The following is a 5,543-nucleotide window of genomic DNA, read 5'->3' as shown; positions in this document are numbered from 1 at the left end:
GATATAAATATTCTAAATATTTAAAGTTAGTGAGATAAATATAAATATAACTTTAAAGTTAGTGATATAAATAAAGTTAGTAATATAAATATAAATATTAGTGATATAGAGTTAGTGATATAAATATAATATCACTCAAAAAAAAATTTGAGTGAAAGTCAGCCTCCCTCATTTATACTGGAATTAATAGCCAAGAGTCCTGGGACATAGGAAGTGGACGGCTGAATGTGCTGAATGTAAGTGCCATTAGTTCATGCCACACATCACACCTGTTCCCAACTCCAACCAACTTTGGAGACCTTCTCAGGAGTTGACTTTCAAGTTTTTGTGTGTACAAACAATCAAATTTACTACTTGCTATTTCTTTAATGTTCAATGTAATTATACTTACAAGTATACCAGGTAAATTTTCTCTAAATATTTAAACAGACTTAATCTATTCATAAATCAAAATTTAAACTATAAATCATCTTACACACTGAAAGGTTGATTGCAAACCTTAATCAAATTCTCTAACTCAAGAAAAGCATAAACCTAATGTGTAACATTCCTTTAGTGCTTCAAACACCTTAGAAACATATTCACAAATATGTGATATTCACAAAGTATCATAATGCTTATAAAATATATTGTTATATTCATACTCAGCCTAGCAGAAAATTAGTGATCATACAGATTTAGCTAATTTCTCCATTACTCACATACTTTATTTTACTGCATCTTTCCAGGCTACAGAGATGTATTGAACATAAAGCAAAGAGATTATGGTTGATCAGCTGAGATCGTTGAGTTATCAGTGAATTCACTAGTAGTCACACCAAAGGCCACAGTTTGAACTTCTAGAGTGAGTGAAAGCCTAGCAGGTATTTCTTACCAAGGTTGTTTCATTTTGTCAGAATGTCCACAGTCACGTCTTTTCCTGCAAATTGCTGTCTCTGCTCTCTCCCTTCATTATTTCTGTGTCATGGAGGCATTGAGCTGATTTATGTCTTCCCCAAATTCCTCTTATGAAGTCTTAACCCACAGTATCTCAGAATGAAACTATAATTGGATATGGCATCTTTAAAGAGATAATTTAAATAAGCTGAGGTCATATGGGTAGACTCTAATCCAATATGACCGACGTCCTTATAAGGAAAGTAAATTGGGACTGTAGCCCACCAGGCTTCTCCATCCATGGGATTTTCCAGGCAAGAGTACTACAGTGGGTGGCCTCTAGGATCCCCTGGGAAGATCTCCAGGGGATCTTCCCAATCCAGGGATCGAACCCAGGTCTCCCGCATTACAGACAGACGCTATAACCTCTGAGCCCATGAGACTCCCTCAAATTGGGACATAGATGTATGCAGAAGGAAGACAATATAAAAACAGAGCAAGATAGCTTTAAGTCGAATAAAGTTGCCTAGGACAGATTCCTCCCTCATGACTCTGAGAAGGAACCAAGCCTGCTGACACCTTGATCTCAAATTTCTAGCCTCCAGAACTATGAGAAAGTAAGTTTCTGTTTAAGCCACTCTGTCTGTGGTATTTTGTTCCAACAGTCCTAGCAAACTAATATAAGACAGTTAACTCCAGTTTACAATTTAACTCAACCTCCACGTTTTGTATCTCAGGAAAATTGATGGACTCATGCAGACATTTCATTCTCTAGGAGATAAGAGGCTGAATTAACCCACCAGGTAGTCTTCTTGAATTTGATCCATTATATGGAAACCATAGGGCTTCCCTGGTGGCTCAGATGGTAAAGCGTCTGCTGCAATTTGGGAGACCCAGGTTCGATCCCTCAGTCAGGAAGATCTTCTGGAGAAGGAAATGGCAACCCACTCCAGGACTCTTGCCTGGAAAATTCCATGGATGGAGGAGACTGGTGGGCTACAGTCCATGGGGTCGCAAAGAGTCGGACACGACTGAGCGACTTCACTTTCACTTTCTTTTCATGGAAACCGACTGGCATGCTTTCTACTCTCATTTTTGCCTGTGGTCTCTTGTGCTCACAGATCTTTGCTCCTCTGGGTGTAATTTCTATTTCCTAGGTAAAGAAACAAAAAGACAAAATGTAATACTTCCATTTACTTGGAAAAGCAGAATGTCATCTATGGCAATAGTTCCTTACCAATTTTAGCTCATTTAAAAATTTCATTCACCCTTTCTTTTGTATTATAATTATCATCTTATACATTTTAATGAACTTATTTCATCTTTGAATGGCATAGCTTTCTTATAGACTCAATTCATTCCAATTAGCTCTAGTTAATATTCTTGTTTGATGCTTAAACTGTTATAACTTGACAAGTAGGAGTTTCTTAAAACTATCTCCTTTGTCCTTGCAGTATGACCCTTGCATTTTTAAAAAGTTTCCTTATCTTCTGGCACTCACTGTAGCTCAAACTCCATCCTAATTTTTCTCCATCCCATGGAGTCAGTTGACCTCCCCGGAGTCTTGGTTCTCTCTTACCTAGTATTGGAAGATGAGATGTGGCCACTTGGTATTCATAGCTATCTTTTCTACATGCGTGATGGGGGACAGGAAGACACCAATGCTGGACCACCCTGGGGATAAAACTGAAAACATCTATTTGTCATCAAGGTCATGAGGCTCACAAGCTCTAATTTAGCTGTAAGATTAGCATGTGTTAAGTCACTTCAGTCGTGCTTGACCCTTTGTGATTGTCAGGCCCCTCTGTCCATGGGCTACTTCAGGCAAGCATCCTGGAGTGAGTTGCCACACCCTCCTCCAGGGAATCTTCTCAACCCAGGAATCAAACTCAAGTCTCCTGCATCTCCTGCCTTGCTGGTGGATTCTTTACTATGTGGTGCTAGTGGAAATGGAAGCCCACTCCAGTACTCTTACCTGGAGAATCTCATGGATGGAGGAGACTGGTGGGCTGCAGTCCATGGGGTCGCTAAGAGTTGGAGATGACTGAGCAACTTCACTTTCCCTTTTCACTTTCATGCTTTGGAAAAGGAAATGGCAACCCACTCTGGTGTTCTTGCCTGGAGAATCCCAGGGACAGGGGAGCCTGGTGGGCTGCCGTCTATGGGGTCGCACAGAGTCGGACTCCGATGAAGTGATTTAACAGCAGTAGCAGCAGCAGCTAGTGGAAAAGAACCCATCTGCCAATGCTGGAGATAGTGAAAGATGTGGGTTGGATCCCTGCATCTAGAAGATCCCCTTGAGTAAGGCGTGGCAACCCACTCCTGTATGCTTGCCTGGAGAAACCCATGGACAGAGGAGCCTGGCGGGCTACAGTCCATGAGGTAGCAACGAGTCGGATACACTGAAGCAAAGCATTCTTTCATTCTTCTTTACCACTTGCACCACCTGGGAAGTTATTTTAAAAAGATCAATACTTTATTTTAATTTATTTCCATTTCAGTGTGCTTAATTTAAATTTTAACCTATCACCCCAATTGTACTCATGTCTCCATTTTTACTTTCTTTTTATGTCTCATCAACCACCATTTTGCAATCACTTTACTGACCCCAAAGAATCGAAAGCACCTCCTAAATTGCCTCTATATCTCCTCCCTCACTCTTGGGACAGATGCAAAGTAATCCAGCCCCTTTCACAGACGTGATCACATTTAGGTCCCAGAAGGTGATATTTCCCAGGCTTCAGGCCTCATTTTCTAAGGATGTAATTTACAGGCTGAGTGACCTTTACCTACTCTCTTCCCCTCTTTGGACCTCACTAACTCATTTATTTGGGATAAGGCAATGGCACCCCACTCTAGTACTCTTACCTGGAAAATCCCATGGACGGAGGAGCCTGGTAGGCTGCGGTCCATGAGGTCGCTAAGAGTCGGACACGACTGAGCGACTTCACTTTCACTTTTCACTTTCATGCATTGGAGGAGGAAATGGCAACCCACTCCAGTGTTCTTTCCTGGAGAATCCCAGGGACGGGGGAGCCTGGTGGGCTGCTGTCTCTGGGGTTGTACAGAGTCGGACACGACTGAAGCAACTTAGCAGCAGCAGCAGCAGCAAATATCTTTGCATGCTTAGCTCTTGGACCCGGGATTGAACCTAACTCCTTGCACTGGAAGGAGAAATCTTAACAACTGGACTGCCAGTGGAGTCCCTGGGTAGGTCCACTTGCACTCGGATTCACTATAGTAAATACTATAGTACTTACTGCATGATCTGGTCGGTTGAATCCACAGATGCTGATTGGGAAGATTTTTGGAGTGAGGGACAAGGAGCACTGTTCCTCTCTCTCTGTCTTTCACTCTTTCTGAATACAGACAGGAAGAGGAAGAGAGAGACACACGGAGAGGATATGATAAAAACAAATGTAGTAAAATTGGTGAATTTGGAAAAAGGATATGCATAACTTTCCTATACATGTCTTGGAAACATTCTGTAATGAATGGTTTGAAATTATTTCAAAATAAAAGGGATTTCCCAGGTGACTCAGTGGCAAAGAATCTGCCTTCCAAGCAGGAGACAGGGGTTCAATCCCTGTCCTGGGAAGATCCCTTGAAGAAGGAAATGGCAACCTACTCCAGTATTCTTGCCTGGGAAATCTCATGGGCAGAGGAGCCTTATGGGCTATGTAAAGTTCAGTTCAATTCAGTTCAGTTCAGTTCAGTCACTCAGTCGTGTTTGACTCTTTGTGACCCCATGAATCCCAGCATGCCAGGCCTCCCTGTCCATCACCAACTCCTGCAGTTCACTCAAACTCATGTCCATTGAGTCGGTGATGCCATCCAGCCATCTCATCCTCTGTCATACCCTTCTCTTCCTGCCCTCAATCCCTACCAGCATCAGGGTCTTTTCCAATGAGTCAACTCTTCGCATGAGGTGGCCAAAGTATTGGAGTTTCAGCTTTAGCATCAGTCCTTCCAAAGAATACCCAGGACTGATCTCCTTTAGGATGGACTGGTTGGACCTCCTTGCAGTCCAAGGGATGCTCAAGAGTCTTCTCCAACACCACAGATGAAAAGTATGGGGAGGGAGGAGGGAGGAGGGTTCAGGATGGGGAACACATGTATACCTGTGGCGGATTCATTTTGATATTTGGCAAAACTAATACAATTTGTAAAGTTTAAAAATAAAATAAAATAAAATAAAACAGCAACTGAACATCACAGAAACTCAATAAATACTTGCTGAATGAAAAAAAAAAAAAAAAAGAAAAGCATAAATTCTTCAGCACTCAGCTTTCTTCACAGTCCAACTCTCACATCCTTACATGATCACTGGGAAAACCATATCCTTGACTAGATGTACCTTTGTTGGCAAAGTAATATCTCTGCTTTTCAATATGCTATCTAGGTTGGTCATAACTTTCCTTCCAAGGAGTAAGCGTCTTTTAATTTCATGGCTGCAATCACCATCTGTAGTGATTTCAGAGCCCCCCAAAATAAAGTCCGACACTGTTTCCACTGTTTCCCCATCTATTTGCCATGAAGTGATGGGACCAGATGCCATGATCTTAGTTTTCTGAATGTTGATCTTTAAAGCCAACTTTTTTACTTTCCTCTTTCACTTTCATGAAGAGGCTTTTTAGTTCCTCTTCACTTTCTGCCATAAGGGTGGT

General features: G+C 41.7%; 1 long non-coding RNA gene across 1 annotated transcript; it reads right to left on the bottom strand.

Moving 5' to 3' along the window:
• Nucleotides 1–682: 682 nt before the first annotated feature.
• LOC133249856 (uncharacterized) lies at nucleotides 683–3,957 on the bottom strand. The gene is made up of 2 exons (XR_009737134.1): nucleotides 3,745–3,957; nucleotides 683–3,322 (listed from the first exon to the last, which is right to left on the bottom strand). It is a non-coding gene; the product is annotated as an uncharacterized LOC133249856 (long non-coding RNA).
• Between the last annotated feature and the right edge of the window lie 1,586 nt (nucleotides 3,958–5,543).

The sequence above is a fragment of the Bos javanicus genome, chromosome 6, assembly GCF_032452875.1.
Source record: "Bos javanicus breed banteng chromosome 6, ARS-OSU_banteng_1.0, whole genome shotgun sequence".
NCBI classification, from domain to species: Eukaryota; Metazoa; Chordata; class Mammalia; order Artiodactyla; family Bovidae; genus Bos; species Bos javanicus.
This window is presented reverse-complemented; position numbering and strand designations above follow the sequence as displayed.